The sequence below is a fragment of the Saccopteryx leptura genome, chromosome 4, assembly GCF_036850995.1.
Source record: "Saccopteryx leptura isolate mSacLep1 chromosome 4, mSacLep1_pri_phased_curated, whole genome shotgun sequence".
Taxonomy (NCBI): domain Eukaryota; kingdom Metazoa; phylum Chordata; class Mammalia; order Chiroptera; family Emballonuridae; genus Saccopteryx; species Saccopteryx leptura.
Genome location: NC_089506.1, coordinates 33,159,376 through 33,178,484, shown reverse-complemented (window position 1 = coordinate 33,178,484; position 19,109 = coordinate 33,159,376). Strand labels below are relative to the sequence as shown.

The following is a 19,109-nucleotide window of genomic DNA, read 5'->3' as shown; positions in this document are numbered from 1 at the left end:
AGTGACCCCTTGCTCAAGCCATTGACCTTGGGCTCAAGCCAGCAACCTTTGGGGTCAAGCCAGCAACCATGGGGTCATATCTATGATCTCACACTCAAGCCAGCGACCTTGTGCTCAAGCTGGTGAACCTGAGCTCAAGCTGGATGAGCCTCGCTCAAGCCAGAGACCTTGAGGTTTCAAACGTGGGTCCTCTATGTCCCAGGTCGACGCTCTATCCACTGCGCCATCGCCTGGTCAGGCCAATACTTTTCGATCTAACAGATAAATCAAGTTGAGGTGTCTGTTAAAATACTTTTCAGGCTGAATATCAGCCTGTTCCAATTGGATTTTGATGAAAAATAAAACATTTTGTAAGAACTATTTCATTTAGAAGTAAAGAAAATCAGTGAGATCCCCTGCCCCTCCCCAAGACATTGTTTAACCTCTAAACATAAAAAGCTATCTAATATGTTATACAAGTTAACCAGTGTTCTTACAAAACACTGGTTTGGACTGACTGTATTATGCTGTATTTGTGGTGAAGTACTTGGCACAAGAATAATATATCAGTTAGGCATTTTCAGTCTAATTAGTCTCTCAAGTTATTTAATTCTTGGCAACATATAATAACTGGTATACATTTTGGTACTTAAGTCATGAATTGTAGAGAACAAGAAGCAGTATAATATAGTAATAGGGTTTGTACCTGACAATTACAGTGTTGAACAAATCTCTTCTACAAAGTAGGACTAGGTGATTTGTTTTGCAGTTGGTCACCTGTAGTAGTAGATCCTTGATTTGATTCTTCCATATTCATACTTTTTCCAGCTGCAGTGTCTGACATTTCTTCATCTTCCTCATCATCATGTCGGTCTTTTGAAATTAATTGCCTGGCTAATTTAATATTCAGTCCTTCATTGTAGTGAAACTTCCTTTTCATTTCAAACTGTCGCTTTTTTTCTTGTTCTTCATCTTCACTGCTTTCTTGTTCGTGAACCCAGTACTTTGGCTCTGAGCCTTCAGCAGCAGCTAATTTCTTAGCTAACATATCTGGGATCAGGGCTTCAATGGTTTCTGAATTACTCAGTGCATCTTCATCATCACCTGTCATACTATGGTACAAAGTGCTTGGTTCATCTGTTTTCATTAAACCATAGTCTTTGTTTAAATTGCTAGGATGTTCTTTTCACCCCACTTCTGGGATTTTTTACTCAGTTCTTCATTGACATTTCTGCCAGGCTGCTGTTTGGCTGAGGCCATTACAGAAGTTGTAGAGCTCTTGTTCTTCAGAATCCCCTTTATGGGCCAGTGCAAGGCCATCAAGCCGCCATTGCCTGCCAACTTGGTGGTTGGCTCAGGGTTGCTGCCTAGCATTGGGTCCAGGAAGGAAAGGGCTAGGCACCAGCTGAGACTTGCCAGGCAGCCGCGAGCCCACTTGGGGCTAAAGTGGCCGCTCCTGCTATTGTGAAGACAGCTACCAGAGTCGCGACAATCCCGACCCTTTGGCATCTAGCCAACACCACGCAGCTGGTGGCTCTTGTGCATGATCTTGGCGTTAACTTCATAGCACATTCTCTAAATGTGAAAAAGGACACATTCCTCCCTTACCCCATTGTTTGTGTCCCTTTTTCTCTATCATAGAATGAAGTCTAAAACTGACTTTAAACCATGATAAGAATATATCAGAGACCAAAGATAATGAATAATCTAGTTTTGTATACCTGAGGTGCATTAAAAAAAAGTTTGTCTACATAACTTTTTGTTTTCTTTCTTTCCTCCTTTTTCTTTTTAAAAAATTTATTGATTTTAGAGAGAGAGATAGGAACATCAGTTTGTTCCTGTATGTGCCCTGACTGGGGATCAAACCAGCAATCTCTGTGCTTCCGGGTGATGCTCTAACCAACTGAGCTATCCAGCCAGGGCTATTTTTTCTTAAAAATAATTTCTAGGCTTATTCATTTTCAAGTTGTCACTAAAATTTATCATTTACAGTGTGGGATTGGATGCATGGCTGTAATAGAGTGCTTTCATTTGGGACAAAATGTTGCTTTCCCTTAAATTGTGTGATATACATAAAGGTGACAGTGTGTAACTAGTTTAAATAACTTCCTCTTTGCAAATTTCTTTTTGAAATATAACTATAAGATAATTTGCTCATTTACTTTATTAATTCATTATTTATTCAACAAGCATTTATATGCATACCGTGAATATTTAGGATTTAGGTCCTGTTTAGGATTAAGGCAGACAGCATAGTCTAATTTAATTACTTTGTTACTGAAATTTGGCATTTTAAATTTCATGGAATAAGTAGGAACTTAGATTTTTTATTTTTTTATTTTTTTTTTTAGGCAGAGTCAGACAGACAGGAAGGGAGATGAGAAACATCAATTCTTCATTGTGGTTCCTTATTTGTTCGTTGATTGATTTCTCATATGTGCCTTGACCGGGGTGGGGGCTATAGCAGACCGAGTGACCCCTTGCTCGAGCCAGCAACCTTGGGCTCAAGCTGGTGAGCCTTGCTCAAACCAGATGAGCTCGTGCTCAAGCTGGCGACCTTGGGGTCCAAACCTGGGTCCTCCACATTCCAGTCCGACGCTCTATCCACTGTGCTGCCACCTGGTCAGGCAGGAACTTAGATTTTTGGTGTAGAGATGCTGATTAGAATGGAAATAAGTTTTTTAAGTTATTGAGAGTTAAAAAGTGATAAAGTTTTGATTTAGCTATTTGGAAAGAGCCTATAACTTAGCATAAAATTGTTTCACATTTCATGTGTTAGAACAATGATGTTATGAAATTGTTTATATTTATAAGCTTCATATTCATATCCTGTTCCTATGATAGTTTTTAGTAATTATTTATGTTATTAAATTCAGGGATGTGTTGATTGCTTGACAGAATGATTGTTCACTTAAGGAAACAAAAAATACAACCACCCCAAACTATCTGAAAACAAAAGATGCTAAAAAACTGTTAATAGATAAATTAGTAGTAAATATGTGGAAAAAATTCTCAATTTAAAGTATAAAGATTTTTTATGAGAGCATGCAAACAAGTGTATTTTGTGTTATTAGGAAACTTTAAATTACAAGTTTTAATTCTGTCATTATGGAGGAAGAAAGGAGGAGGATGCTGATATATCAGTCTTTAAGTAAAGAAGAATTATTTTAGAGAAAATTATCCTTACCATATGTAGTAGATTTTATCTTTTATGTCACGACAAGAACATAGTGACATGGATAATGTCGATTTTATAAAGTTACTGAATTTGCAGATTATCTCAACAATTACGCTTTTTATACATTTCTTACATCAGTGTTTATACCATTTTTTGGTGACTTTAAATGTTCTGCTCTCTGAGGAAAGGCTGGCTAGAAATAAAAATTTGTTATTAACTAGTCATTGATGTAGATTAAGTATAAATGTGGTTAGGAATTGACTGTGTCATCAGACTTGTTCATATAAAAAAAGACCAAAACAGAAATTTAAAAATAACTCTGGCAGATGTTTGTAATGCAGTGAATGTTTAAATACAATCCACTCTACAGATATTTTTTGGTCTTCTAGTTAGCCTATGAGCTCAGTGTGATTTTCAACCCTATAACACACCCTGAGAGAAAACTTGAGCTGCTGAACCACCTTAGGTTTAGTCATTGCTAATCGAAACTAATGTACCCAAAACTTGTATGCTCATACCTAAACATTTTTCTTATACTTAGAGTTACTAGCACTTGACTCTTTTATGGGGCAGTGCCTAAATGATGAAATAAAGAGAAGAAATTAATAAAGACATAAAATGCTTCAGGAATAGAGATCTAGAGGATCTAACTATATTCATCTCTTTTTTATTTAAAAATAATTTTATTTTTAAATTTATTGTGTTGACGTGGTCTCAAGTGTCCAATTCAATATAACACCCTCTATACACCGCATTGTTTCCCCCATACCCCATGCAAAGTCTCTTCCATCTTCACCTCTTTCTTTGCCCTGTTATACCAGTAAGTCAAGGGAATGTAAGCAGTTGCTTATAGAAATGTATTAATAGTTAACATTTGTTAAGGGCTAGCAATGTGTTGGACACTGTTCTGACTGCTTTAACATGTACTTTCTTATTGAAGTGTCAGAAGAACTTTGCATGGTTATTTTATAGGCATAATATATTTATATAATAGCTCTTTAAAAATGTTTAATAGTACAAATCTTTATTATTGCTGCTCATAAAACAAATGGAAAATAAATATATGCAAAATACATTATCTTTCTCTTTATCCTTGGTGCTTGTTTTTTATTTAGTTCATTTTGACACATGGGCCAACATTGTTTTACATTCCATTTACTTTTTTAAAAAGATTTGTTGTTGTTTTTTTATGAGAGAGAAAGAGACAGACACAGGAAGGGAGAGAGATGAGAAACATCACCTTATAGTTCATTGATTGCTTTTCATACGTGCCTTGATGGGGCTATGGGGGTGTGGGGTGGGGGGAGACTCCAGTCGGGTCATTGACCCCTTGCTCAAGCCAGCGACCTTGGACTTCAAGCCAGCAATCATGGGATCATGTTGAATATCCCATGCTCAAGCCGGTGACCCCACACTCAAGCTGGTGAGCCCGCGTTCAAGCTGGATGAGTGCTGCTCAAGCCGGAGACCTTGGGGTTTTGAACCTGGGTCCTCAGCATTCCAGGTTAATGTTCTACCCACTGCTCTACCATCGGTCAGGCTAAAGATTTTGTTTATTTTATAGAGGGGTGGGGGATGAGACATATCAACCCATAGTTGCTTCACTTTAGTTGTTCATTGCTTGCTTTGTTGTATGTGAGTTGACCAGGCAAGCCCAGAGTTTCTAACTGGCAACCTTGGTGTTTCAGGTTGACACTATCCACTGCTCCACCACAGGCCAGGCAGGCTACATTTACTTTTTTTATTAAAAATTTTTTTTAAGACTTTATTCATTTTAGAGAGAGATAAAATACGCGCATGCGAGAAAGAGATAGAGAGAAGAGGGAGAGAAGGTGAGAAGGCGGGAGGAATAGGAAGCATCAACTCCCATATGTGCCTTGACTGGGAAAGCCCAGAGTTTTGAACCCACGACCTCAGTGTTCCAGATGAATGGTTTATCCACTGTGCCACCACAGGTCAGGCCCCGCATTTACTTTTTTTTTTCTTTGTATTTTTCTGAAGTGAGAAATGGGGAGGTAGAGACAGACTCCCACAAGTGCCTAACCAGGATCCACCCGGCAAGCCCACTAGGGGGTGATGCTCTGCCTATCTGGGGCATTGTTCTGCTGCAACCGGAGCCATTCTCGTGCCTGAGGCAGAGGCCATGGAGCCATCCTCAGCGCCTGTGCCAGCTTGGCTCCAAAGGAGCCTTGGCTGCGGGAGGAGAAGAGAGAGAGAAAGGAGAGGGAAAAGGATGGGTAAGCGATGGGTGCTTCTCCTGTGTGCCCTGGCTGGGAATCGAACACAGGACTTCCACACACTGGGCCGACACTCCACCACTGAGTCAAGCGGCCAGAGCCTACTTTCAATACTATGAAAGTGGCCTGACCAGGTGGTGGTGCAGTGGATAGAGCATTGGACTAGGATGCAGAGGACCCTGGTTCAAACCTGAGATCACCGGCTTGAGTGCGGGGTTGCTGGCTTGAGTGTGGGATCATAGACATGACCTCATAGTCACAGGCTTGAACCCAAAGGTTGCTTGGTTTGAAGCCCAAAGGTCACTTGGCTTGAAGCCCAAGGTCGCTGGTTTGAGCCCAAAGTTACTGGCTTGAGCAAGGGGTCACTCGCTCTGCTGGAGCCCCCGGCACGTATGAGAAAGCAGTCAATGAACAACTAAGGTGCCACAACGAAGAATTGATGCTTCTCATTTCTCTCCCTTCCTGTCTGTCCCTACCTGTTCCTCTCTCTGTCTCTGTCACACACACACACACAAACAAAATACTACGAAAGCGGATAGAGAAGGACTGTTTGACGTTTGGAAGAAAAATTATATCATTACAGGCCTCTTGAGGTAGTAAGAATCTCCTTGACAGGTTTTTTTTTCTTTCTATTTTGAATATTGGAGAAAGTATATTTTTAAACTTTTTTTTTTTTTTTTTTGTATTTTTGTATTTTTGTATTTTTCTGAAGCTGGAAACGGGGAGAGACAGTCAGACAGACTCCCGCATGCGCCCAACCGGGATCCACCCAGCACGCCCACCAGGGGGCGACGCTCTGCCCCTCCGGGGCATCGCTTTTTTGCGACCAGAGCCACTCTAGCGCCTGGGGCAGAGGCCATGGAGCCATCCCCAGCGCCCGGGCCATCTTTGCTCCAATGGAGCCTCGCTGTGGGAGGGGAAGAGAGAGACAGAGAGGAAGGAGAGGGGGAGGGGTGGAGAAGCAGATGGGCGCTTCTCCTGTGTGCCCTGGCCGGGATTCGAACCCGGGACTTCTGCACACCAGGCCGACGCTCTACCACTGAGCCAACCGGCCAGGGCCTTTAAACTTTTTTATTTTAATTTAATTTAATTTTTTTTTTCAGAGACAGAAAGAGAGTAAGAGTGAGGGACAGACAGGGACAGACAGACAGGAACAACCAGATGAGAAGCATCAATCATTAGTTTTTTGTTGCGCACTGCGCCACCTTAGTTGTTCATTGATTGCTTTCTCATATGTGCCTTGATTATGGGCCTTCAGCAGACCGAGTAACCCCCTTGCTCGAGCCAGTGACCCCGGGTCCAAGCTGGTGAGCTTTGCTCAAACCAGACGAGCCCACGCTCAAGCTGGCGACCCTGGGGTCTCGAACCTGGGTCTTCCGCATTCCAGTCCTACGCTCCATCCACTGCGCCACCGCCTGGTCAGGCGGAGAAAGTATATTTTTTATATACTGATTTTGTTCTTAGCTGTGTGAGATAACTGAATGAATCTAAGTGCCAAATTTGCTTGTTAAAGTAGAACTAAAATTTTTTCCTAGTAAACTGGGAAGTGTTTCTTAAAATTACAATAATGAATACTCTGATTAAAAAATTTTTAAAGAAACAAATAAATCCTATAGGAATTATTAAGAGCCCCATTCTGGTATAGTTGTTTACCAGTTGGTTGCTCAGGGTGGAATCAGTTCACAAAGGATCTGCAGCAAATGAATTAGACTAGTAGCAACTTCACTCTTCTGCTTTTCACAGCTGGAGCAGGATTAGGATTTATTCACTTGCATCTGGTTCCCAGGAGTATCTAGGTTTCTTCTGGTTTGGTTTTGTTTTGTGACAGAGATAGAGACAGAGAGATAGATAGATAGGCACAGACGGACAGGAAGGGGAGAGATGAGAAGCATCAATTCTTTGTTGCAGCACCTTAGTTGTTCATATGTGCCCTGACTGGGGAGGGGAGTACAGCAGACTGAGTGACCCCTTGCTCAAGCCAGCGACCTTGGGCTCAAGCTGGTGAGCCTTGCTTAAGTCAGATGAGCCCAGGCTCAAGCTGGCAACTTCAGGGTGTTTAACCTGGATCTTCAGCGTCTCAGTCCAACACTTTATCTACTGCGCCACCACCTGGTCAGGTTGTTTGTTCTGGTTTTTCCTTTGACAGGCAAGTCCTATCTTATTTCCCCGAAAATAAGACATCCCCAGAAAATAAGACCTAGTGCAATTTTTTTTCAAGCTTAAGAAATAATAAGGCCTCCCCTGAAAATAAGACCTAGCGTGTCTTTAGGAGCAAAAATTAAAATAAACTCTTACTTTCATGGAAACAGGGTAGTTCCCAACAGATGGCTTTCATCGGCACTATACATAACACTGTAAATTCAAGTTCAAAGAATTACTTTCAGCTTCATTAGGGAACAGGTGAAGGAACAATTCCTAGTTTGGCACTACTTAGCTAAGGGTTGAAATTAATTATAGAGGTTATAATAGGGTAGGATTTAGATTTGTAGAATGCCATTCTGGGTCAAAATAGTTTATAGCTGTCAGCAATTAAAAGAAAAAAGACTTGCTAAGAAAAATATGTAGTATTAAGATTTATTTTATAGATGAATTATATTGTATTTACAAAGTATAAATTCTTAGAGAAAAGGACTTGAGTCTGCATTTCGTAGCATTTTATTGCAATCATGTATAACAATGATTTTAATTTTATTTCACAAAAGAGAAGCTGAAGGCTGGAGAAATTTAAGTGTCTTGTTTCATGCCACACAGCAAGTTAATCACATCTTGGAGAATTGATCAATCTCTTGGTTCTGTGCTTTTTTCAGTAGACTGTATAGTACTGCTTTACAGTATTAGAGAGCAGTGAGTATAAACTAATATAGTTAGAACACACTTCCTTCATGGAAACCATGGAATAAAACCGTGCTGTAGGGAATTTTGGTGGTTTTTGTATACCACAAGTATGTGAATCTGGTTGTTTCAGTGTTTGTGAAGATAGCTATGTACTCTAAAAGTCAAAACATTTTTATTTTTTTTGGTGGGGCAGGGTGACTGCTTTCTTATTGCCCAAATTAAGAGGAAATAGAAAATCGTCTTACGTATTAATAAATAAATGTTTATTCTAAATATTAGAAGGAGAACGTGTTGAGCTACCTTAATGCCAGAAGAAAAAGTACTCCTTTGAAAAAAAATGTCTACTCACAGTTAAGTCTGATTTTTAGAAAGTCTACAGAAAGATGACCTCTGAGTGACTTGGATAATTGTTTAAAACTTAAAATTTTGCCTGACCAGGCAGCACAGTGGATAAAGCATAAGCCTGGGATGCCGAGGACCCAGGTTTGAAACCCTGAGGTTGCTGGCTTGAGCACAGGCTCACCAGCTTGAGCACAGGACTGCCGGTTTGAGCGTGGGATCATAAACATGACCCCATGGTCGCTGGCTTGAGCCCAAAGGTTGTTGGCTTGAGCCCAAAGGTTGCTGGCTTGGCTGAGTCCCCCCACATCAAGGCACATAGGAAAAAGCAATCAATGAACAACTAAGGTGCCGCAACTAAGAGTTGATGCTTCTCACCTCCCTTGCTGTTTGTCCCTCTCTTTCTCACTAAAAAAAAAAAAAATTAAGACTGAGATAGGAAGGTACAAGAGAAACGTTGTCTTGCTGTTTTACCTATTTGTGCATTCATTGGTTGATTCTTGTATGTACCCTGACGTGGGATCAGATTCACAACCTTGGCTTGTCAGGACGATGCTCTAACCCAATGGTCCCCAACCCCTGGGCCGTGGACCGGTACCGGTCCATGGGCCATTTGGTACCGGCTCGCAGAGAAAGAATAACTAACTTACATTATTTCCATTTTATTTATATTTAAGTCTAAACGATGTTTTATTTTTAAAAAATGACCAGATTCCCACTGTTACATCCGTCTAAGACTCACTCTTGACGCTTGTCTCAGTCACGTGATACATTTATCCATCCAACCCTAAAGGCCGGTCCGTGAAAATATTTTCTGACATTAAACCAGTCCGTGGCCCAAAAAAGGTTGGGGACCACTGCTCTAACCTACTGAACCATCTAGTCAGGGCCTTACTGAAGTAATTCTTATTAAGGCATTAAATATGGGTGGACTAAGAGTATACAGTCTATCACTTATTGTTATGTAGATATATTATCTTGATTCTGGGTGATTGGTGATACTTGTCCACAAACTTTACAGGGAAGGCTGCAGACAACAGATCATGTTTGTTATTTTTGGCCTTTATAGTAATAGTTCATCTCTGCATTACTTTATTATAAAACTTAGCAAATAAATTAAAATCAAGGCAAATAAAGTTAAGATTGGGGACAGTTATTTATAAAATGATTGGGTGGCTATAAGGTTATTGATTAAACTCACCCCGGCTGGATAGCTCAGTTGGTTAAGGCTTCACCCCAATATGCAAAAGTTTTGGGTTCACTCCCTAGTCAGAGCACGTACAGGAATAGATCAATGTTTTTGTTTGTCTCTCTCCTTTACCTTCTCTCTAAAATCAATTAAGAAAAAAAGATTATTGCTAAAACTTAAGGAGAAAATGATGTAGAAAGAAAATCTGGCAGCTAAAAAACTTAAAATCTTTGTGTGAAAGACAGTTGATTCCTTTGCTGTTTACCTTTTGTGCGTAAGAGGTGTATTCCATGTATTGTGGGTGTTGTTATGCTTATACTGTACGCTGCTTTTTCCTCCAGGGAACTGTCCTTGACCTAGGGGAGCTAGTATTAAGTGTTGATTTTCAATTCTTTCTGCTTGGTAGAGTGCAGGTTTTTCTTTTTTTCTTTTTTTTAGTTGTTAGCCTACAGTGAAGTATTTAACTCCTGAATTTTCTAGAACCTGTAACAGAACTCTTGGAAACATTACTTCTTTTTGTGTGTTGAGTATGATGCTGTGCTTTGATGGTTTTCTGACTTTTCTATTTACGACATATTTAAATATCTGACTTAGTAAACAGTTTAGATCCTCATTCACCATTTTCTTGCTTTAGTTATTTCATTTCTTCTCATGCCAGTTTTTCTTTAATTTAAGCAGTGGTCTTGACACTAAATCCACTTTAGAATTGCCAGAGGAGCCTTAAAATAATAAAATAGGAGTCTATTTAAATTAGACTTTAGTAATGATACCCAGGTTTCAGTTTTGTTTTAAGTCTCTGTATGCAACTAATGTGTAGCCAGGGTTGAGAACCACTGCTCTAATGTTTAGAACCAACATCTCTGTAGTGGGAAGTGGTTAAGGGAGTCCAGGCACAGAAGGAGTAGCTACTTTTTACCTGATAATTGAAATTCAAACAAATACAGGAAACAGCATCACACCTACTCTCAAGAGCACACTTTGAACCCAGAACCATGTATTTCTGAAAGCATAAATTTTGTTTTATCCTACTTTCTGACCATAATTGCCCTGAACTTTCACCTTTCTCTCTCCTAACTCCAACTGCACCTGTTCTTTTATCTCATCACGGTCTCAGACAGTACAATACATAGTTTAGAGACGGTTCCCAGTGTAATAATTCTGATGGGTGTCCCCTGCCCATACCACTCAAATGCCTTTTCCTCTAATTACTTGCAATTATGGTTTACCACCTCAGTTATTCACTTTACTCTTGCATCTAATTGACAAACCCAAACCTTGAAATTAAGCCAACCATTTTCTCTCGCCCCTATATGGGGCTTTTTATCATTTCAAAGAAAATTGCACAAACCGTGTAGTGGAGTGCCACTTGGAAATTTGTGGCCTCTAATCTCAGCTCTGCTGTCCTCTTGGGGATGTATGTCTATGTCCATAGTCTAGTTATCTTGCAGCAGTTCAATATTTCCTCCGATCCTTTTGCCTTTCTCATTTATTTATTATTATTATTATTTTAATTTATTGTTTATAGAGAAAGAGAGGAAGGGGGAGAGAGAGACAGGAACATCAATCCATTCCTGTATGTGCCCTAACCAGGAATTGAATTTACAACCTCTGCACTTCAGGATGATGCTCTAACCAACTGAGCTATCTGGTTAGGCTGTCTTTCTTATTTTTAACAGACACAGGCATGGCATGGCATGGCATGGCATGGCATGGCATGCCCTACTTCTTAGAATACAATCTATCTGGCCATATGAACTCATTCAACTTACACCTCTCCCACACTAACCTAAATACACCTGTATTTACTGTTACCCCCTTTGCTATCTTTTCAGAGGATTTGAAAGAAGTGTCTTGTCTAGACGTCTTCATGATGATCTCTCTCTGTTCATGTGCAGGATCCTGTTCTCTCCTGTCTCAGGGGGCTTGTTCCATCCATAATGTTCCCAGTCTTTGCACTCTTTGCCCCTTAGCATGGGGAAGTGTTGCCCATCAAGTTAAAAATAAAAACAAACAAAACAATCACTTCATATCATTCTCTCCATCTATACCCTGTCTGTCTCCTTCCCTTCGTTTTGAAGCTTACTGGAAAAAAAAAAAGTCTATATTCATTCTAAATCTGTCGCAATCTGGCCTTTGGCCCTAGAGCACCATTTAGTGCTCTTGCGGACAGTTTTAAAGTCTTTATCTTACCTGACCTCTCAGCAGCATTTAGCACTTGACCTTATTCTCTCCTCACTTGACCTCTGGGATAATTCTTCCTTCCTAGGTGTCTTCCCCTGCTCCTTCCATCTTTCTGGTAATTCATTTTCAGTTTATTGGCTTTTTAATCTTTGTTTTACCTTTTTAAAAAATCTTACTTATTGGATTCCCTAAGTTTCTATTCTTTGTCCACTTCTTATTATTCAGCCTTCCTGAGTTATCTCAAGATTTACCACCTCTATACTAATTTCATATCTGAATCCAAACCTCTTTTTCACTCTGGACATGTTATCCCGTTAGGTAGAGTCTTATCTCAGTCACTTCAAATTCCTGATGACCCAGATGGAATTTATCACTCTCCTCCAACTTGCTCTTCTGACTTCTTACTGTGGTGGGAGGCATTGCCATCGACTCTGATTACTAAAACAAACTTTGGTGCCATCTCCTATACCTCATTTGCACCTCTTTTGGATTCAGTTCTGGTTCATCCCCAATCTTTTCTACTTCTTTAACATTTCTTTTAATTAACCTCTTCATTCCAGCTGCTACTTTGTCAGAGCAGGTTCTTGTCATTTTTCCTGATTTACCTTAGCTTCCTCATTGGTTTTCCTTCCTCCAGCGTCATCCCTCTCCAGTCCCCATATTGCCAAGAATGACCTTGTTAAGAAGTGAATTAAGAACACAAACTTAAGAACCAGACCATTTGGATTTTCATCTCATGTTGGACCTACTTGTTTTAAGACCTTGGGTAATTTGTTTAATCTTTCTTTGCTACATTTCTTTCTATAAAATGGGGATAATGCAGTGCCTATCTCATAATGAAATTGTGAAGATTTAATGAGTCTATATATACACATCAGTGTTGTCTGAAAGAGCTGTGTACAATGGTGAAATGTTCTATATCTATGTTAATACGATAGCCAGATCTTGAAATGTGGTTGGTTTACTGAAGAACTGAATTTTAAATTTGATTTAATTGTAATTTAATTGAAATAGCCACCTATGGCTAGTAGCTACTGGACAGGACAGAGTACATAAAGTTGAGAGAGAGAGAGAGAGGGAAGGGGGGAGGACTAGGCAAGCCCAGGGTTTCCAACAGGTGACCTCAGCGTTTCAGGTTGATGCTTGATCTGCTGCGCCACCACAGGTCAGGCCTAGAGAACTCTTTATGCTCCTGATACCCTGTACATACCTCTGTCATAGCCTGTTTTACATTATATTGCTTTAGCTTCTCTCTCCTACTAGATAGTGAATTTAGGATCTTGCTTTTAATCTTTGTATACTTATTTATCTAGCACAGTGTCTGGTATGCTTTATAGATATTTATGGAACATCTTCCAGGTGCCAGCACAGTGATTAGGTCATGAGTAAAGAAGATCCAGTCCCTGTATTTAACACACACAGTGATAAGAGCTCTGATGGGATAAAACAGTGCAGTGGAAGCAGGGTGGGTGGGGGAAGTTAGGGAAATCTCAGGGGAAGTCACATGTGAGAGGTTAGTGAGGTGGGGAAGCACATGGGTGGGGTGGGAAAGTGAGTGGTTCCTGCAAAGGGAACAGCATGTACAGAGATCTAGAAGCAAAACATTGTAGGTCTTTAATAAATTGAGTGTGAATAAAACACCAGATCACATGTCTAATAACTTTTAGATCTTGGTTTTGAAGTCACTACCCTTCCCCAGCAAACATTTGTTAGCATTTTCTATGGCTAAGGTAGGTTACAGGATAACCTCCACGCCAGCAGGATACATTTTTCTTTTCTTTACTTTTCTTTTAATGGTAGAAGAATGTTTTTTTGTTTTGTTTTGTTTTTTTGTTTTGTTTTTGCAAGAGAGACAGAGAGAGACAGACAGGGACAAATAGGGACAGAGAGGGAGAGATGAAAATCATCAATTCTTCCTTGCGGCACCTTTGTTGTTCATGATTGCTTTCTCATATGTGCCTTGGCTGGGGGTAGGGGTGGTTACAGCAGAGTGAGTGACCTTGGGCTTCAAGACAGTGACCTTTGGGCTCAAGTCAGCGACTTTGAGGTTTCGAACCTGAGTCGTATGAGTCCCAGGCCTATGCTCTATCCACTGCGCCACTGTCTGGTCAGGCATAGATATGTTTTATCTAAAGAATTATTCTACAGGGCAAGTAACATCATCAGTGGTGGCAGAGGTAAACATATTTCTCTCATTATATAAGAATAGGCCAAGATTTTTTTTTTTTTATAGAGACAGAGAGAGTCAGAGAGAGGGATAGACAGGGACAGACAGACAGGAACGGAGAGATGAGAAGCATCAGTCATTAGTTTTTCGTTGCTCGTTGCAACACCTTAGTTGTTTTTTGATTGCTTTCTCATATGTAACCTGACCGCGAGTCTTCAGCAGACCGAGTAACCCCTTGCTGGAGCCAGCAACCTTGGGTCCAAGCTGGTGAGCTTTTGCTCAAACCAGATGAGCCCACGCTCAAGCTGGCTTCCTCGGGGTCTCGAACCTGGGTCCTCCGCATCCCAGTCCGACGCTCTATCCACTGCACCACCGCCTGGTCAGGCAGAATAGGCCAAGATTTTAAACAAACAACTTCAAACTTAGAACACTAACAAATTTGTTGTGTAAACTCCAACTTTCAGTTGCTGTTGAACACCTGCTTTTGTCTGTTTAGGAATTTATACACTGCTCACAAAAATTAGGAGATATTTCAAAATGAATATGAAGTGATAAAAAAAGCATTTAATTTTTTTGTTAAACAAGACATCAGAAAGGCAAACAAGTCAAAGAAAGTTGTTTGATTATGCAAATGAGATGCAAAATCAACTTTTATTTCATTGGTGAAAATGCACTGTACAAAAGGCTGATGGTACTGGAGTATCTATCTGCATGTTTCCTGATCCCCTAATTTTTGTGAGCAGTATATTTGTATTTTTCAGTACAAACTGAACTTTTACAAACTCTTGGAATGCTTTTCAAGTGGTTGGCTTCATCATTTATTCTTTGAAAGAATGATAAAACTAATTTTATTTCTGATAACTTCAGCTAAGCAGAGAACCCCTAATGTTAGCCTAGAAAACTAGTGAAGAAAAAGGGGAAATAAAGTCTTTTTCCCTAAAACTTCATATGGGTGGTAATGACATGTTTCTGTAGTGTCTCACAGATTATAAAGAATTTTGCTTTCATAAGGCAATCCAGGTGCTATGATAGCCAGGTTTTGTTTATGCAGAATTATATAGTTAGTTAAGGGAGTAAGTGCAACTAGAACCCAGGTTTCTTTTAAGTCCAGTAGTTCTTCAGCCACATCAGACTGCCTCTTGTTTGTGAGAATGACAAGCTTTAAAAAAACTAGATATTCCTTTAGCATTTATTACAAATGTTTTTGTTTTGTTTTTTTTTTGTATTTTTCTGAAGTTGGAAATGGGGAGGCAGTCAGACAGACTCACGCATGTGCCCGACTGGGATCTACCCGGCATGCCCACCAGGGAGCGATGCTCTGCCCATCTGGGACGTTGCTCTGTTGCAACCAGAGCCATTCTAGCACCTGAGGCAGAGGCCATGGAGCCATCCTTAGCACCCGGGCCAACTTGGCTCCAATGGAGCCTTGGCTGTGGGAGGGGAAGAGAGAGACAGAGAGGAAGGAGATGGGGAGGGGTGGAGAAGCAGATGGGTGCTTCTCCTGTGTGCCCTGGCCAGGAATCAAACCCGAGACTCTTGCATGCCAGGCCGACGCTCTACCACTGAGCCAACCGGCCAGGGCTATTACAAATGTTTTAAAAAGCATTTATCAAGTCATATGTGGTGTTGATCTTTGTATCCAATTCCTGGCACTTTGTAATATGCTCAGAAAATGTTTGTTGAATTGAAACTGTCAGGTTTAAACTGGAGGTTGATTTTTTTAATTTATTTTTTAGATTTTATTTATTGATTTTACAGAGAGAGGAAGAGGGAGATGAGAAGCATCAATTCACACTTGCTTTACCCCAGTTGTTCATTGATTGCTTTTCATAATGTACCGTTACCGGGCAAGCCCAGGGTTTTGAACTGGTGACCTCACTGTTCCAGGTTGACACTCTGCCCACTGTGCCACCACAGGGTGAAATTAGGTTGGTTTTTAAAAAATATTAAATCTCTTGCCTGATCTGTGGTGGCGCAGTGGATAAAGTGTTGACCTCGAACACTGAGGTTGCCAGTTGGAAACCCTGGGCTTGCCTGGTCAAGGCACATATGGGAGTTGGTGCTTCCTGCTCTTCCTCCTTCTCTCTCTCTCTAAAATGAATAAAATAAAATCTTAAAAAAGATTAACTCTCTTAATAAACTTATAAGCTGAATCATTTATCCTCTCAAAATTTATAGTCTCTAGATTAAAAGAAGGGAAAGAGTTTCAGATCTTTTCTGCAGATGAATGATAACTCAGCTGAAAAGTACCATTTGCTACTTTCTTTAAGGTAATATTTGTTCTCTATTGACTATATAGTATTTTTTTTCCTAGTGAGAGAGAGAGATAGAGAGACAGACAGACAGGGACAGACAGGAAGGGGGAGAGAGATGAGAAGCATCAAATCATAGTTTTGGCTCCTTAGTTGTTCATTGATTGTTGTCTCATATGTATGTTGACTGGTGGCGGGGGTGGGGGGACTCCAGCTGAACCAATGAACCCTTGCTCAAGCCAGCAACCTTGGGCTCAAGCCAGCGACCTTGGGCTTAAGCCAGCAACCTTGGGCTTCAAACCAGCAACCTTTGGGCTCAAGCCAACAACCTTGGGGTCATGTCAATGATTCCATTCTCAAGCCGGTGACCTCGGGGTTTTGAACCTGGGTTCTCTGTGTCCCAGGTCAATGCTTTATCCGCTGTGCCACCACCTGATTGAGCTCATTTGTCAGTCTTTTTAAGTGCATATTATGTAGTGCTTGTATTTAAAAACCCTATATAATTTAGAATAAATATATGGTACATATTTAGATCACAACAATGCTTTAAGAAGGTTTTATATTTTATAGATGAAACAAAAGTTCATAGAGGGCAAATGCTTTGCCTAAGGTTATATATAGCTGAAGTATATGAGCTAGAATACAGAGGCTAATGGAATAGTGAAAAGAAAAAAAAACTCTGAATGCAGAATTGAGATAAACTGAAATTCTGGAGAATTGGTGCAGTAGTTTAAAGCATTTTCTGAATTATTACATTAATTCTGATTAGTATAGGGCTTGTAAAAGAGTATGATCTCAGCCTCATAACTTACTTGTCATTTGACCTTGTTACTTTACCCTCTATAAGCTTCACTTTCCTTTTCTGTAAAAGAGGGATAGTAATCATACCTAAATCACCAAATTCATCAGGCAACTATCTTTTTAAAGATTGTTTTTAGTCTGAGTAGGTCATAGCTACAGTGTTTTTTTAGTCTTTGTTTTTAAAAATAAACAGCAGGAAATAGAGCTGACTTCCCTCTCCTTTTTCCAGTAAAACAACAAAACAAAACAAATCAATTTATTAACCCACAAAATACTGTCATCATATATTGAAGACTGAAGTTTGCCTGGAAGAACATAGAAACAGTAATCTAGATAGTTTTTCACACGTTCTATAATCCATTTAAATTAGGATGGATTCTCTTGTCATGTTCTTTGGAATAGGCAAAATATTTGAATAGTTCCCCTGTTTGGCCCTATTTTTTAGTAACAGTGTCTTTCCTTTCCCCCAATAAGTTGTTCAAGTCAATATAGGTCTCTATTTTGTATGTTGAAGCTCAAAGTTACAGTAAGAGTGAATGAAGCCTTGTTGTTGTTTTTCCCCCGTGCAAAGTGACCTGTCCCATATTGGGATAAAACTAATGACTTTATAATATAATTAAGTACGTGCTATTTTATGTAGTACTGCTTTTAAAATTTTCATTTGGGGATCGTGTTAAAATGTAGTTTTAGGTCTTTGGTGAGGCCTGAGATTTTGCATTTCTATAAAACAATCTCCCAATCTCTGCTGCACAGAACACACATTGAATATCAAGTTTCTGTAGTGCTGAATCTCCTTTACTCTTTACTAATTGTCTTAAATCATATTCTTATTTTCAGACATTAATTCAGAGTTCCACTTAATGTCTGTATCCCAGGCACCATGCTAGGTATTGGGTTATAACAGGAATACTAGATAGATATCCCATTCTCAGTCAGGCGGGGAGGCCAAGGAAATAATAACTAGAAAGTATATGAAATGGTGATGGATAAGTCCAGGGAGCTCAGAGAAGCTAAGTAGAAAAACTGCTTTTTAAACAGGTTTATGAAGATATTAAAAGTAATTTGTCTGATGTGACATCTGTGTTCCTAATTAGGTGTACAGGGGAACTTTGATTGAATTGATTGTTAATCTAAAACAGATGTTGGCAAACTTTTTCTGTAAAGGCCCAGATAGTAAATACTTTAGGACTGTAGGCTTTGTGGATCATATAGTTTCTGACCTAACTCCTTAACTCTGCTCAAAGCCATCATAGTCAATAATGTAAACAAACAGATGTGAGTTGCAATAATACTTTATTTATAGAATAGTGGGTGGGCTAGATTTGGTCTGAAGGCGTAGTTTGCCTCGCCCTGCTCTAAAACAGCATGGGCATCTGTGGGCAGTCAAATCAGTTGGCATCATTTAGGATAGCAAATAGAATTTGGGCCTGGAGTTTGCATTTTGGTTTCACCACTTAACTAGTTGTGTTGTCTTGGGCAAAGTATTTCACCTGTTTGCCCCTTAGTTTCTTCATGGGGTCACGATACTATACACAATTTTGGAGATAAGAAATACCATATTTGAGAGCACCTAGTCTAGCTCTGGTGAGTCGTAAGCCCTCAGTAGCTGTTACTTTCTCTCCCTTTTGATCTGTCTGCAAAGCATATTTTATGTACTGATGAAAATTAAGAAAAAATGTTCTTTGCACATAAGTATCTTATAAGGCCTTTCAATAAAGAGGCTATCTCAGATAGGTGAGAAATATCTTTTAATTGTAGAACTAAATTCTTTAAATTTAAACCCTTATTTTTATATATGAGAAGAGATTAAGTGACTTCCCCTAAATGTCTATATGTTGTCTTTATAGATATACAGAGGAGACTCTTTAACATTCATTGATTAACCACATGTTACTGGTTCTTGGCTAGGAATTTATTAGCTAAATTCATCTTGTTTAAATTTAAGCACCTAC

The 19,109-nt window shown here is 39.7% G+C and overlaps 1 protein-coding gene and 1 pseudogene across 2 annotated transcripts in view; one reads left to right on the top strand and one right to left on the bottom strand.

Annotated features, from left to right (window-relative positions):
- KAT6A (lysine acetyltransferase 6A) overlaps positions 1-19,109 on the top strand; it is a 135,277-nt gene that overhangs the window by 11,356 nt on the left and 104,812 nt on the right. The gene's annotated exons all lie outside the window — the stretch shown is intronic.
- LOC136403248 (protein phosphatase inhibitor 2 pseudogene) lies at positions 716-1,488 on the bottom strand (annotated as a pseudogene).